At 35.9% G+C, this 17,275-nt stretch overlaps 1 long non-coding RNA gene across 1 annotated transcript in view; it reads left to right on the top strand.

The window, feature by feature from the left end:
- LOC117285227 overlaps positions 1 to 14,558 on the top strand; it is a 64,866-nt gene extending 50,308 nt beyond the window's left edge. Inside the window, exon 3 of the long non-coding RNA XR_004516221.1 lies at positions 14,503 to 14,558. This is a non-coding gene — a long non-coding RNA (uncharacterized LOC117285227). The remainder of the gene's footprint in view (positions 1 to 14,502) is intronic.
- Positions 14,559 to 17,275: the final 2,717 nt, after the last annotated feature.

Below are 17,275 nucleotides of genomic sequence, written 5' to 3'. Positions count from 1 at the left end.
GTTACCTGCTTGGTACCACACCCCTGTATTGCCAGCCTTTTTGATTCCAGTGCTCCCTCAGAGTTTACTGCCATCAGCTCTCCCCAAATTCAACCTGCATTCAGATCCTTGCCTTGTGTGTGCACTTGGGTGACCTGACCTGAGGGCCAGTGGGGCCAGGGTTTCAGCATTTTAGAGCATGGTGAGCTGGTTGGGACTCACTGTGCCTGTGATGAGAGCAGAGAGACAGGAAGCATTGCAGCTGAAGGGCTGGATGTAGAGGGAGGTCTGAGGTCAAGGGAGAGATTGGGCCATCCTTGGGAACCGGGGTTCTCAGTGTGAGCTCTTTCACTAAAAAGGAAAAAGACTGAAATAAACTGAGAGTGACTCTGAAGCTGACTACTGCTAAGGGCCTCATTTAAAAAAATTTATTATGAAGTGGTTTGGACCTTGGGGGAAAAGTGCCATTTCCATCAGCTAAAACCCACATCTTTTCTCATTTGGAGTCACAGTGGCTGCTTGGACATGTTTTGCTAGGGCATCTGCACACCTTTGTTGTGACACAGTATTCAATCTGCTTCCCTAATGAGGGAAACTTGGGTTAGTGATCATAAACCAAATCTCGATTCACTGTGTGGGGCCATGAGTGAATCTCTGATCGTATTTTAGACACCTCACTCTAGCCATATATGGGGCCATGAGTGAATCTCTGATCGTATTTTAGACACCTCACTCTAGCCATATAGTAATTTTTCCACTGTACCATGAGATGGATCTGCAATTCCAATTTTAAGTATTGTTCCAGAGATAGGGGCCATTGCCTCAAGGAGACTAGCAAAGTGAAGGTGGATCCCTCAGTGTAGCCCACCCATCGCTGGATCCCTGAAGACATTTGACTCCATATGTCCTATGTCCTCAGGGGCCTTCTTTGTCCTGAGTTCTAAGGTCTTCTAAATATCTGACCTTGCAGTGAGTGCCAAGTGCCCATATTGACTATGTACATTTCATTTCTCAAGCATCCATCTGTTCATCCTGAATCTGGAACACTTTTACCCATTGAAGGAATTAAACAGTAGTTGGAAAGAGCTCAGCAAGGCTGGCCAGAGTCTCAAAGTACATTTGGCCCAAAAAAATCCCAAAAGAAAAGGAGCTGGCAAAAAGGAGGCTGAAATCCTGGTGGCCACCTCTTACAGAGTAGGGAGAATAGAAAGAGCTGCTACAAGTAGGATCTGTGTCAGACTGGGAGGCTGCATTTACATGCTGGTGAGGAGAGAGACTATAGAATTTTATCTCCAGTAGTAAAACACAGGAGCAATTAGCTTGGGTGCAGACCTAAAGGTGTACCAAGGAATGTTTGGTGAAAAGCTTAGTTGGGAGATAAAGTTGTGCCTCTTCTATTAATGGATGGATTTTTTTTCCCTTACATTTTTGTTGTAGACCTGCAGTTTGCTCTCTGTCTCCATGCATTCCCCCTCTGCAAATTAAACTAACCATGGGTCAAAGTTATTTTTAAAATTACATCTATATTGAACATGTACAAACTTTTCTTGTCATCATGCCCTAAACAGTACAGAATAGTTATTTGCAGAGTATTTACATTGTAGTAGATATTATAAACAATGTAGAGATGACTTAAAATACACAGAAGGATGTGCGTAGGTTATATGGTAATCCTACATCATTTTGTATTAAGGCACTTGAGCATCTTCAGATTTTGGTATCTATGAGGCATCCTGGAACCAAACCCCATGGGTTCTGAGATATGACTGTTTTATCATGCATTCATAAAAGTAAACAAACAGAATGAATTTTGCACATATGGAACCCAGCTTTGTAAGCAGCATCCATTCTGAGAAACAATATGATTAGCGTTTCAAATGCCTCCTACACTGTCTAGGTTCTCTTCTCAGTCACTGCCTGCTCAAGGGTAACCACTCACCTGATTTCTAATTGCGTGCACTAATTTTGTTTGTTCTTAAATCCATATGAATGGCTTTTTTGTTGGTATCTTTTTGTCAAGGTCGTAAGACTGATTTCTTGTGTTTTGTGATTCATTCTTTTTTTTTAATAGCTAAAGAATGTTTAATTTCATGGTCATACCGTGGTTTATTGATCCATTCCGCCTTTGAAGGATACTTGAGTTGTTTCTAGGTTTTGATTATATGAATAAAACTGCTACAACATTTTTATACATGGTTTGGTGAGTACATGTTTGTATTCCCACTGCTTATATATCAAGGAGTGGGATAGTTAGGTTGTGGGTTAAGGATCTCATGTTTTTAGATACCACAAAGCAGTTCTTCAAAATGTTTTAACGACCTCACTGTCAACAGCTATGTATAAGAGTCTAATTGCTCAGTAGCATTGCTAGCATTTGGTGATTTTTGTCTTTTTCATCTCAGCCATCCCTTGGTTGTGTAGTGACATCACACTGTGGTTTCTCCCTAATGACTGATGCGGCTGAGCGCCTGCTCATAGGTTTATCGACCGTTTGGTTATCCTCTTCCGTGCTCATTCAGAACCTTTACTTATCTTTCTGTTGGGTTGTCTGTCATTCTCTTATTGATTGCACAGAAAAGATGTATGATTTAGAGCAAATCTGTACTCCTTTCTAGATTTTTGTTTTCTCAATGTATCTATGTGGAGCCTGTAGGGCTCTGGAGTAGGAATCCAATTTGGGTCTTTGAAGTGAGCTTATTTCATCTCCATAGCGCCTGTTATATATGGGCAACTATTGAAGGCTGGTCCAGTGAGGTATCTGTTGAAGCTTTTGGGAAGGCAAAACTTCTTAGAGGATTTCTGAATGTGAAGGTGATGAAGGCTGGTTGCATGGGTGATCCTGTTGCTGTTGACTCAGGAGGGCCAAAAGGCTACCCAGAGAGAAACCAACAAGGCAAGCAGCTGTTAAGGGGTGGGTGGAAAAGGAAGAGGAGAAGGAAGAGGAGGAGGAAGAAGAAATAGAATAGTTTAGATGAAAATAGAATAGTTTATCATTGAAACAAAAGGAAGAAAATTAGTTTATAGTTGCTATTGGTGATCTGTTGTCTTAGTACCTTGATACTCACTATTCCCTTACCCACCTCATGGTTTTTGCTACAAGCAACTGAGACTCTGTTTGAGGGCTTTCTTAGCTACTTTCTAATCATTTCAGGGACACAATACCTGACATGTACAACTTAAAGGAGAAAGGTTTAGTTTGGCTCATGGCTTGCAGAGGTTTCAGTGTGTAATCAGCTGGCTCCAAGGCAGGGTGACACAGCAGAGGGATGTGGCAGAGGAGAAGCTGCTCATGACAAGGCAGCAAGAAGGAGGGGGAGACAGAGAGAGAGAAAGAGAGAGAAGAAGGAGGAGGAGGAGGAGAGGAGGAGGAGGAGGAGGAGGGAAGAGATAAGCCCTTCCAGACCACATCTGCAATGACTTACTTCTTCTGATCAGATCCCACTTTCTAACAAATCAGCCATAAACTCATCAGTTTATTCATCTACCTGATATATTAAATAAACATTTTTTTTAAAAATTGGAGTTTTGACTTATTAGCATGCAGACATCTTGAATCAAAGATTTTTGGCTTTTCTCCAATACTGTAACCTTGGTACCATACCCATAGAAGACACAAGAATATTTATTGAATGCTGAATCAGTGCATGAATTTCAACCTGCAGAAAGTATGGCCCAAAGAGTGAGAAATTAGATCCATCCATAGGAAAATGGACACATATTGAGGATATACTCCTAAGTGAAATAAATAAGTCACACATGTGTAAATACCAAATAATTTCTCTGGTGTGAAAAACTATAATAGTACATAAGATCCTAATGAGATAATTGGCAATGTGAAATAGGAAAAAAAAGGGCTAAAGGTATAGGGAAAGTGGGAAGGGTAGGGGAAAGATAATAAGGGAAAAGAAAAAAATATGAGAAAATGAAAAAATGGAAATAAAGTGTTTGTAAATGGGGAGGGGAGGAGGGGTGAAGGGAGGGCAGGGACAAGGGGAAAAATGAGAACCAAGTTCTGTCATGTAAAGGTACAAGATCCCAATGATGAATGTAACTGTACTGTGTACATAAAATGTACCAATACACTCAATGAGGAAAAAAAAATCAAACAACAACAACAACAATAAAACAATAGCATCCCCCAAAAAATGAAGTATCTAGGAATCAATCTAATGAAGGAAGAAAAAGAACTCTACTGAAAACTACTACACTCTGAAAAAAGAGATCAAAGAGAATACAAGAAAATAGAAGGATACCCCATGCTCCTGGGTAGGAAGAATCAACATAGTGAAAATGGCCATACTTTCAAAACTGCTATATAGATTCAATTCAATCCCAATAGAAATTCCAATAGTATACTTCACAGAACTAGAGGAAGTAATCCAAAAATTCATTTGGAAGCAGGAGAGATCTAGAATAGCTAAAGCAATACTAGGCAACAGAGACATAATAGGGGTATCACAATCCCCAACTTGAAACTATACTACAAAGGCTCTGTGATTAAAAAAAAGAAATGCATAGTACAGGCAAAGAAACAGACCTGAGGATCAGTGGAATAGACTGGAAGATACAGAAACAACTCCAGATGTACTCAGCTACCTCATCTTTCACAAAAGAGTCAACCATCTTCAGTGGAGAAAAGATACCCTCTTTAATGAATTGTGTTGGAAAAACTGGATTTCAACTTGCCAAAGTTTAAAACTAGATCCCTATCTTTCACCATGTACTAAACTAAAATCCAAGTGGATGAAAGATCTAAATATTAAACAGGAACACTAAATTTGCTGGAAGATAAGTTAGGTAGCATTCTCAAAGACATTAGTATGGGGAAAGACTTTATGAACAAATCCACAGTAACATGGGAACTAGCATAAAGAATCAACAACTGGGATCTCATCTTAATAAAAAGCTTCTGCACTGCAATAGAAACCACCAACAGAGCTAAGAGACAGCCTACCATGTGGGAAAAATGTTTACTGGCTGCTCCTCAAACAAGTATTATTATCTAGAATATATAAAGAACTCAAAAAGCCAGACCCCCCCCAAATATAAAGACCCGATTTAAAAAAAAGGGCATCTGAACTGACCAGGCATTCTCAGACAAAGAAGTAAAAACAGCAAATAAACATATGAAAAAATGTTCCTCATGACTGGTCATTCGAGAGATGCAGATGAAAACAACACTGAGATTTCACCTTACCCCACAAAGAATGGCTGCTATCAAGAAATCAACCAATAACAAATGTTGGAATGGTTGTGGGGAGACAGGAACCCTTCTCCGTTGTTGGTAGGAGTGCAGACTGGTGCAACCACTATGGAAATCAATATGGAGATACCTCAAAGAGCTAGGATTAGAGGTTTCATTTGACTCAGCTATTCCTTTGCTGGGTATCTTTCCAAAAGAATTAAAAGGATCATACCACAGTGATGTATGGTGCACCCATGTTTATAGTGGCACAGTTTGTAATAGCTAAAATGTGGAAACAGCCCAATTGCCCATCAGTTGGAGACTAGATAAAGAAAATGTGGTTTTTCTATAAAATGAAATACTACTCAGCCATAAAGAATGAGAAATTAGAGTCATTCATAGGAAAATGGATGGATATTGAGGCCATACTCTTTTTTTTTCAGCTTTAATTGAGTTTGAGGCCATACTCTTAAGTGAAATAAATAAGTCACACATGTGTAAATACCAAATAGTTTCTCTGGTGTGAAAAGTGTAAGATCCAAATTATATAACTGATAATATGAAATGGGAAGAAAAGTGCTAATGATGTAGGGGAAGTGGGAAGGGTAGGGGAAAAGAAATAGGGAAAAGAAAAAATATGAGAAAAGGAAAAAATGGAAACAAAGTCTTTATAAATAGGGGAGAGTGGAGGGGGTGAAGAGAGGGCAGGGGGATGGGGGAAATGAGGACCAAGGTCTGTCATGTAAAGGTTCAAGATCCAAGTGATAAATGTAATTGTACTGTAGACCTAAAATGTACCAATAAACTCAAAGAAAAAAAAAGTGAAATCTTTTTTGAAAAGGAAAAATAAATAAATAAATAAATAAATAAATGGCTGATTACCGTACAGACCAAAACACAATGAGTAATAGGAAGAAAAGGGCTAAAGGTATGGGGGAAGTAGAAAGGGTAGGGGAAAGGAAATAAGGGAAAAGAAAAAATATGGGAAAATGAAAATATGGAAATACAGTTTTTGTAAATGGGGAAGGGAGGAGGGAGTGATGGGAGGGCAGGGGTATGGGGAAAAAAATGAGAACCAAGACCTGTCATGTAAAGGTACAAGATCCCAATGATGAATGTAACTGTACCATATACCTAGAATGTACCAATAAACTCAATGGGGGGGGTAGAAACACAATTCTGCCTGCAGGCTCCTTTCATCTCTCACCTGTCCTGTACCATTTGTCGAGCATTTGCTAGGTGGCAGGCACTGTGCCCATCCCATATCCACATCTTAGTGTTTGGAAACTTTATATTTTGAAATAATTTAAAACTTGCTGAAAAGTTCTAAGAACTGTGTATAGAACTCATGTATACATACCAATTAGGTTTAGTATATTTGTTCTTAAGATATTTGCTTTACTATTTATTGCCATATTTCAATTTTGTTTCCTGAGACACTTGCAAGTTAGTTGCAGAGATGATGACCTTTTCCTCCAATATATTTTGTTGTTTCTTAACTATAATTCAATGAAAAATAAAAAAAATCACAAGTTAACATCTATGCAGTGCTACAATCTAATTTAAAGACCATATGTGGTATTTATTCATTATTCAGTCCAAGACATGGTTCAATTCCATGTTGCTTTAGTCTCCACCTGAGTAATCTTTTAGTCTATATTTTATTAAATTACATCAACATTTTTGGACAAATAAAGGGTATTTTTTATATAATATCTCTCAATTTGGATTTACCTGATGTTTCCTCCAGATTAGATTGAAGTTAAGAAATTTTGTCAGGACACCACAAACATGATATGATGTTATTGGTGCATTATATTGGGAGGCACATTCTATTTGTTTGCCTACTTATTGATGATATTAATTTTGGTACATTTCATCTAAGTTAGCAAATTTAGTGTGTAGAATTGTTCATAATTTTCCTTTGTCAGCCCTTATGTAGGCAGGGGCTGCAGTGATAACCCTTAATATCTAATATGAATAATTCGTGCCCTCTTTTTTATTTTGTCACTCTTTCTAGAAGTCTGTCAATTTCATTGATCTTTTTTTAAAAACCAGCTTATCCTCTTGCTCTGAATTTGCTTTTCTCTTCTCTTTCCAGTTTCTTGATATGAAAGGTTAGATTATTGATTTGAGACCTTTGATGTTTTCTAACACATGCATTTAACACTATCAACTCTGTTTATCTGCATCTTACAAATTCTGATATATTGTACCTACTTTTTTCAGTTTCCTATATTTTTTGATTGTCAATGAGACTTTCTTTTTAGCCTGTTTTTAGTTTTTTAAAATTCCAAATATTTGGAGATTTTCCTCTTAGCTTTCTTTCATTGACTGCAAATTTGATTCCATTATAGTCAGAATGCTTGCTGATTGACTAAAATTATTTTGAATTTCTTGAGGTTTATTTTATGGACTAGGATAGAATCTATTTCTTGGTATGTGCCCCATAGAAGCTTGAATTCACTGTGTATTCTTCTGTTGGGAGGAGAGTTTTGTAAACATTGATTAGATCTTATTAGTTGATGTGTTGTTGAGTTTTTCTGTATCCTTGCTGATATTCTGTCCTGTTGTTCTATCAGTTGTTGGGAAAAGGGTGTTGAAATCCTCAACTATAATTGTGTTTCTCTTTTAGTTCTATGAACTTTTGCTTCACACAATTTGTTGCTCTGGTGGTTGGTGCATGCATATTTAATATTTCTATATATTCCTGTTGGAGGGACCCTTTCATCACTGTGTAATACCTGTGGAAATTTTCTTTGTTCTGAAATCAACTTTATTTGATATTAGTATGGCTACTTTTACTTTTTTTGTATCAATGTTTGTATGGTATATCCTTTTTCATATTTTTGTTTCAACTTACCTCTATCACTATGTTTGAAGTGAGTTTCTTATAGATAGCATATAGTTGAGTCATTAAAAAATCTACTCTGTTGTTCTGTGTTTAACGCTATATTTAGATTATTTACATTTGATATCATATTTGATTTGTTATGACTTAGATCTACATTTTTTGTCTATTGTTTCTTTTCCTTCTGTTTCTTCTTCTTCTTTTTTTTTTTTACTTTCCTGTAGGTGACTGAACATTTTAAAGAATCCAACTTGTTTTCTGTATGTTTTTGGGTTTATCTGTTTTTACAGATATCTAGTGTTTACTTCAGGCATTACATTATATTTACTTGGCTTATAGCAGTCTACTGGTGTCAACAATGAATCAGCTTGAGTAAGTATAGAAATTTATTGTCCCTTATGTCCATTTTCCCTCTCTCACTTATGATATCATTCTCTTAACTATTTCCTCTACAGTCTTTGAGAATCATATTATTGTTGTAATTTTTGTTTCAATTGTTAAACATAGTTTAGAATCTCAACAGAAGAAAAGACTACCATATTTATTTCATTAACGTTCTTTATTCATTTCTTTTTTGGTACCAGGGATCAAACTTGGGACCTTGCACTTGTGAGGTAGGTGGCAGAATCACTGAGTTAAATCCCCAGCCCCCTTTCTTCATTCTTGATGTTCCAAGATTCTTCATTTTTCAGTTTCTTTTTGTTTAGAAAAGTTTCTTCAGATATATTTTTACAACATATTCTCTCAGTTTTCCTTCAAGATTTCACTGAGTATTGAATTATGGGTTGACTGTTCTTCTCCTTCAGTACTTGGAAAATGTGTCTCCCTTTCAGGCTTCTATGGTTTCTAATGATCAAGTGTTGTCATGAGAACTGTTTTTCCCCTGTGGACAATGAATGATTTCTCATTGACAGATTTCAAGATTTTTTCTTCATCCTTGGTTTACAGAAAATTGACTATTATCTGTCATGATGTGGATTTCTTTGAGTTTGTCCTATTTGATATTCTGTCATTTTGAGTCTGTAGGTTTATATTTTTTGATAAATTTGGGATATTTTTAGCCATTATTTCTTTGAGAACTTTGTAAATCCCTCCCACTTTCTGCTCACCTTGTGGAGAATTGATGACATCAGTTTTATGAGTTTTGGTTTTGGTTTCACACATCTGAGGCTCTTTATTTTCAATATTGCATTGAGCAAGGCATTGAGCTTTTCTAGTCTTCACTTTCTTCATCTATAAATGGGGATAATAATATCTGCCTTTCAGTGTCATGAGTATTAAATGATGCTGAATGCTCAATGATATTTATTGAATGAATGGATGAATGAAAAAAACAAATTCCAGCTGATGCATTGGACTTTGCTGATTTACTTGTGAGCATTGAAATGTTAAAGTAAATACACTCTCTCACCAAACTTCACATCTCTCATCTTACTATGCCTAGGTAACAGCCCCTGGCAGTCTATAATTGCCTTTCTCTTTACTGTGTGTTGTTTATCTTCTAAGAAGATAGTTCTTCAAGGGTAGGACCAGGTATCCTACCATGGCACTTTCAACTTGACAGATGTTCTATAAGTGACCACTGTCATTGTGTTTGAAATGACCCCTGAAAGCTGATACAGAGAGAGAAAGAGTCCAGGACTAAAAGAAGCCCTTGGTGTTGAACTATGGGAACAGCTTTTGCCCTCCTCCCCAGGTACCTGAGAGCCCTCACTTCTTTATCCCTAATATGGAATCATATCAGAGTGGCTCAGATGACAGTCCAAGTGAAAACCAAAGGACTTCTCATACTCAGTGCGGACACCAAACAACTCTGTCTTGGAGCTGCCTTGATGTTTCTTTGTTCCTTTGAATGGAGTTATCTGGATGAGTCTCTATACCCTTGCTCTGAGTAAAAGAGCTTGCTTTGCATAGAATATCAAAATGGAAGCTCTAGACAAGTTAGGCAGTAAAGACTTGCTTAAACCAATGCTTCTTAGACTTTAGTGTGCACACAAATCACACCAGCATCTTGTTAAAATGCACATTCCTGTTCAGTAAGTTGGGATGGGGTGTGAGGTTGTTATTTCTAATGGGTTCTGTACTGAAGCTGATCCTGCTGGTTGGAAGACTACATTTTGAGGAGCAAAGGTTTATGCAAACAACATACACATAAATGCACACAAATGTGTACCTACATATAACCTGTCTCCAATTAAAAAATTTTACACAGAAGTTATCCCATGGGTAGCCACTAGTAGGCTTGATTTATGAGTGGATGAGTGGAATGGTACATTCACTTTGCTTCCTATTAGTGACTTCTTATTTCTGCTGGCAGTTAAATCTTTATCAGTAACTCAGTAAAGCATACATATATTAAAGTATACAGGAAATCCTATGATAACTACTAGTTGTTTGGCTGAACTTTTTACTTTTCACTTAGTTCCCCCATAAAGCTGAGAGAAAAGTAATGACTTTGAAAGAACCAAATGCTTTTAACTTATTTTTGGCATGGGAATCCAGGTTATGTTAAAAATTTAACAACAAAAACTTTTTAAATTAATAAATTTAAAAAATTAGAATGAGAAAATTCAGTATTTAAAAAACAAGAATAGCTATTTACCTTTGAAATTATACCTTTAAATGTTTCTCTGGGGAGGAATCATAGAACAGTATGAAAGAAATGGATTATTCAATAAATGGTACTGCGACAATACTTCAGCAATTTGGAAAAAAATCAATTTAGAGTCTCATCTTACTGTACACCAAAATTAATTTTAATGGATTAAAGGCCCAAACATAATATTAAAAAGACCATAAAAGCATGAAATAATATTAGATGGGAAATTCTTGATAAGATTAAAAGAGTTGAAAGAAATAATAAAACAAAGTAACCAGTTTTATTAGATAACATTAAAATTTTATGTCTGTAACTTTTCTTGCTCCTACCTCACTATAATTAAACAAAATCAACATAGTTTGGAAGAGTATAAACTGCTACAATCAAGAGGCAGAATAAGGAGCAGGTGCCAAGAGGATCCAGGAAGTGTGCACCCTGCCCCCAGATGATGCCATCACCTACTAGGCCCCTTGCCAGTGCCAGGAGGACCTCGGAACCATGTGCTCTCCCTCCAATCCATGAGTTCTCTACAGGACAGGATAACAGAGTTGACAACCAACAAACTGACCTGATCAAAGAAGAGACCAATACCCAGAAGGAGAGTTTTGCTTCAGGACTCAATTCATACCCTTCTACAAAGATTAGGTGAGAGACAGCCTTGGGAAATAGGCTTAGAGAGGGTGAGAGCTAAACAGAAATCTGGGATTCCCTGGGACATCTGGGCTCAGACTGGGAAGATCACAGGGTCTGTATTCTGTTGTGAGAGGCCAGATTCAGAGCAGTAATTATCAGAGGGGGGAAGTCCTGAAAAAGAAGGCATTTAGTCTAGTGGTATGTTTGAGCTCTGGTACTTCTCCCAACATCCAGCAGAAATCAGTGCTCTGAATTAATATAGGGGTAGTATAGTGCCCCTAGCTGAATTAGGGGTACTTAATTATCTTCACTTCAAAGAATGCTTTTTGTTTTGGTAAACATAAGTGGTTCCTAGGGCTTGTCAGTATCCAATTGACATTTGATGCCATTTTTGTCATTGCATTTCCTACCGTAGACAAGGTAACACAGTAGTTGCCAGCAGTTGGTTTTCTTTCTGTGCCAATACTTGGATTTGCTAAGGGAGTCATAAATAATGCAGTGCTTGCTCCTGAAGAATGAGGCACTGGGCCAAAGAACTTGCAAACCCTAGCACAACAAACAAACAGACAAAAACCAGAAACATAGAAAGACAAGGCAACAAAATGTCTCCAAAAACTTCCAACTCTCCCCAAACTGATACAGGGGTGTTGAAGGAGGAATTCATATGCTACACAGCAGATAGGACTGAAAGGGAATCACTAACAATTCTATAAGGTGCTTGGCAAATTTAAACAAGATATAGCTTATCGCATAATGATTGTAATGAAACAAATGAGTGAGTCTAGAGAAGACACTAATAAATAGTGGAGCAAAAGAAAGAGATGCAAAACATGAATGTCTAGCAAAGAAAAGAGTAGGAGTTCATAAGAAAGTTCCAAAGAGAAATCCTGGAGATTAAAAACATGATTGAAATCTGGATAAAGAAGAAATCAGTGTGAAGACAGAGTGTCATACCTAGAGGACAGGGCTATGATCAAAGATCAATTAATAAGAGTGATACCCTGAAAACAGGAAACATGAAAAATTGATCAAACTCTTAAGAAAACAACTTCCAGCCCAGACTATTATGCCTTGCAAAATTATATTTCAAAATTGATGAAGTAAGATACTTCCATAAAAAAGAAAACCTAAAGAAATTCATGACTACCAAAACAAAGCTTCTCAAGAATTTCCTAGAATATGATAATGAAGCTAACAATGCCAAAAGGCCTAATAAAATGAATGCATCAGTAGGGCTAGCAATTAAATAGAAGGAAAAGAGCAAAACAAAAGCAGGAAATTAATACAATGACAGAAATATGTCAGTGCATATCAGTTACAACTATCAATATAAATGGATTTAACTTGTCAATCAAAAGACACAGATTAGCAGAATGGATCAAGAAACAAAACACAAAAGTATGTTGTATACAAGAAACGCATTTAACACCAAAAGACATTCATAGATGTCAAAATCAAAAGATGGAAAACAATATTTCATGCATCACTAACCTGAAAACAAGAAGGAGTAGCTATCCTATTTTCAGACAAAGTGGATTTCAAGCCAAAGGTGATCAAAAGGGCCTAAGAAGACATTTTATTGGTTAATGCAACTACTGAATAGGGAGTGATAACATTAAAAACATATGTGCACCAAGCCATGGTGCACCCAATTTCATAAAACAAACTCTAATGGACATAAAAGGTCAGGTAAACATCAATGCAATTATAATGGAGGATCTCAATACCTCATTATCATAATTAGACCTATCAACTAAATTAAAAAATCAACAAAGAAATTTCAGATTTTAAGCAAACCTTTGCACAAATGGACACAGCCCTGGGAGCATCATGGCAAATTCTTGAAAAGTTTATTATGGTGGTGTGTAATACCTATATTTATTTTTAGAAGTATTTCTATTGATGATTATTACTTTAAATTTTATGAGTTTTATTATATTAAAATGTGTACTTAACGGGAAAATAAAATATTACATTGTTACTATGTAATGACGGTTTAGAATAAACATTTTCAACATCAACTGTTTACCTGTTTACAAAAAAATCTAAAAAATAACAGCAGAAATAAATTCCTATGTGAACTATAATGAAAATAAAAGTGAAACTCTACCACAGAAATAATCTTTGTTTCAATTATCACACCTAAGGCAGTCTTCACACATGAGAACAGCATGTTCCATAAACAAGTCTGGCTTACACTGACAGACAAGTGCTTAGCTTTCTTTTCCTGTTTGGCAGGTCATTCTTGTCATCTCTCTTATTTTCCTCTTTTGTCAAGAGCTTCCTATTGTAATATGAAACATTCACTTATCAGGAAAATAAATATCAGTTAAATATGTAATATTTAATGAATTACATATTTAATATTTAATAAATATGTAATGAGTGTTTAGAATAGACAGCATATAGTACATCAACTTTTTGCTTACTAACTCTAAAAATAACAGCAGAAATAAATTCCTATGTGAACTACAATGAAAATGCAAATAAAACTCTGCCACAAAATAACCTTTCAATTATCACACAGTTTTCACACATCAGAACAGCGTGTTCTATACACAAGTATTGCTTACATCAATAGCATGTGTTTTGTTTTCTTGTGTTCTTTGGTAGGGAATACTTGACATTTTGCTGGTCTTCCTGTTTTATTAAGAGGTTCTTGTGGTGTTTCACCTGTCTGTTCACTGGTGTGCTCTAGAATTCTTTTGAGAAGTTCTTTAGGCAGATACATACTATTTTTCCTTTGGGTAATTGGTCATTTAACAGTTCCATTCACAATCCTCTAAGAAAATTTCTGTATGATATTTTGTTCTTGTTATTTTCTTTGTAAACCATAAAACTATTTATGCCTGACACGTTTAGGATAGAGTAAAACACAACCATTGGCCAACACTTTATGTTTCAAATGACATCATAGTTGTTGCACAACTCATCAATATCTACTCTGCCTTTCATTTTGTTGTAAAATATGACCATTTCTGGCTTCATTTGTGTTGAGGATTCACTATCAATCTTTGTTTATTTGTTTGTTTTGAGATAGGTCCCACTATGTAGTTCATGCTAACCTGGTACTCACTGTGTAGCACAGGCTGATCTTGAACTCACAGGATCCTCCTGCCTCAACCTTCCCATTGCTGAGATTACAGGCATGCATGCTTGACTTCATTACCAATCATGATATAATGTTGCAATATTAATACTACTTTTTTCCTTCTCCATATAGAAGGCCAATGTTATGTTTTTCTTTACTTACAGGATCCATCCAAAAACTCTCCACAAAAGACCTTAGAATTGATAATCAAAGTCAGCAGTGAAGCAAGATACAAAATAAACAGACAAAAATTGATAGCATTCCTATACACTAGTAATGAACACACTGAAAAATCAATTAGGAAAGCAATACCATTCACAATAGCACAGAATTTAAGTATTTAAATATTAACCTAAGGAAGTGAAAGGCCTCTACAATGAAAATTACATCAGACTGAAAAGGAAATCAGAGGACATCAGAAAATGAAACAATATTCCTGTTACTGGATAGGCAGAACCAGCAAAATCAAACTGGCTATATTTCTGAAAGTAATACATAGATTTAATGCAATCCCAATCAGAATGCTAATGTTATTTCTCATGGAGCTAGAGAAGACAATCCTAAAATTTATCTGGACTCAGAAGAGACCCAGAATACCAAATACAATTATGGCTAACAAAAGCAAAGCAAGTTGCATCTCAATCTCAGACTTGAAGTTGTACTAGAAAGCTACAGTGATTAAAACAGGATTGTAATGGCACAAACACAGGCACATGGATCAGTGGAATAGAACCAAGGAAGCAGAAACAACCACAGGCATATATATTTGACAAAGGGGTAAAAAAAACAGACACTGGAGACAAGATAGGCCTCTAATAAATGGTTCTGGGAAAATTGAATATCCACACGCATAAGACTGAGTATACACCCATATATTTCATGATGTACTAAACTAAAGTAAAAATGGATGAAAATTTTAAATGTTAAAACAGGGACAATCTGCTTGAGGATAAAATATGAAAAATTCTTGAAGACATAGGTGTAGGCAAGGACTTTCTGAGCAGAACCTCAGTGGTACAAGAAATAATACTGAGACTTAACAAATGGGATCACATCAAATTAAAAAGCTTCTGTATGGCAAAGGAAGCAACCAACAAAGTGAAGAGATAATCTACAGAATGGGAAAATTTGCAGCCAGGTATTTTATGGACAGAAGACTAACATCAAGAATATATAAAGAGCTTAAAAAAATAGCTTCCCCAAAGTAAAAGACCCCATCAAAAAATGGGCAACTGAAATGCATAGACACTTTTCAGAAGAAGTACAGATGGCCAATAAATAGATTAAAAAGTGCTCATCATTGCTGCAGAAGAGAAATACAAATTAAAACTACATTGAAATACCATCTTACACCAAAAAGAATGACTATCATCAAAAAATCGAATCTTAACAAATGCTGACAAGGATGTGGGGAAAAAGGAACTATACTATGTTATTGGTAGGAATGTAAACTAGTTAAACCTCTGTGGAAATCAGCATAGAGAATTCTCAAAAAACTGAAAGTAGAATTTCCATTTGATCCAGCTACCCACCTCCTTGATATCTTCCCTAAAGAGTTAAAATCATCATATTACAGGGATACATGCAAACCCATGTTTATAGCAGCATAGTTTATAATAGCAAGATCTTGGAAACAGTGTAATTCCATCAACAGATGAATGGATAAAGAAAATATGGTATTTATACACATATTTATATGCTGCTATAAAGAAAGATGTACTTGAGGCATTCCTAGGTAAATGGATACACTTTAAAGCATAATGTTCAGTGAAATAAGTCAGGCACATAAGCTCAAATATTGTATAGTTTACTTTATATGAGGAACACTATATATATATATATATGATGATGAGCAAAATAGAAAGAGAACAAAGAGCAAAAAAGAGTGAAAAGACCAAAATAGAAGAGAGATAAATAGGAAACAGGAAGAAGTTCAAATACTTCTCCAAATTACATATTCCATTGTTTAAAAATATTACAATATATGCACTAATTTCTTTCACTGATACTAATAGTTTACCTTCATTACAAAGAAAAAGTTTGTCTTTAATCCACTTGAATTTTAGTCCAGTGCATGGTGAAAGATAAGGGTCTAGTTTTAATTTTTGTCAGGTTGAAATCCAGTTTTTTTTTTAACACCATTTATTAAAGAGGCCATCTTTCCTCCACTGAGGATGATTGGCTCCTTTGTCAAAGATGAGGTAGCTGAGTACATCTGGAGTTGTTTCTGTATCTTTCCACTCTATTCCACTGATCCTCAGGTCTGTTTCTTTGTCAGTACCATGCTGTTTTTATCACACTGGCTTTGCAATATAGTTTCAAATTGGGAATTGTTATACCCGCTGCCATGTCTGTTTTGCCTAGGATGGCTTTTGCTATTCTAGGTCTCTTATGGTTCCAAATGAATTTTTGGATTCTTTTTTCCATTGATTCTTTTTTCCATTTTCACTATGTTGATTCTTCCTACTCCGGAGCAAGGGCTATTAAAAAATAGTCACTAAATTTGTTAGAAGATAAGTTAGGCAGAACTCTTGAAGACATTGGCATAGGAAAAGACTTTATGAAAAAAATCCTCAGTAGCACAGGAACTAGTGGAAAGAATCTACAACTGGGAGCTCATCTTATTAAAATGCTTCTGCACTGTAAAAGAAACCATCAACAGAACTTAAAAGACAGCCTACAATGTGGGAAAAAAGTTTTACCAGTGGCTTCTCAGACAAAGGACTATTATCTAGAATATATAAAGAAGAAAAAAACAAAATCAGCCCCCCTGCAAATAAAGACCCAATTGAAAAATGGGCATCTGAAATGAACAGACATTTATCAGACAAAGAAGTAAAAGCAGCAAATAAATATATGAAAAAATGTTCCATGTGACAGGTCATTTGAGAGATGCAAATGAAAACAATGCTGAAATTCCACCTCACCCCACAAAGA

This window comes from Fukomys damarensis, unplaced genomic scaffold (assembly GCF_012274545.1).
Source record: "Fukomys damarensis isolate Sample0158 unplaced genomic scaffold, DMR_v1.0_HiC HiC_scaffold_7, whole genome shotgun sequence".
In the NCBI taxonomy this organism is placed as follows: domain Eukaryota; kingdom Metazoa; phylum Chordata; class Mammalia; order Rodentia; family Bathyergidae; genus Fukomys; species Fukomys damarensis.
This window is presented reverse-complemented; position numbering and strand designations above follow the sequence as displayed.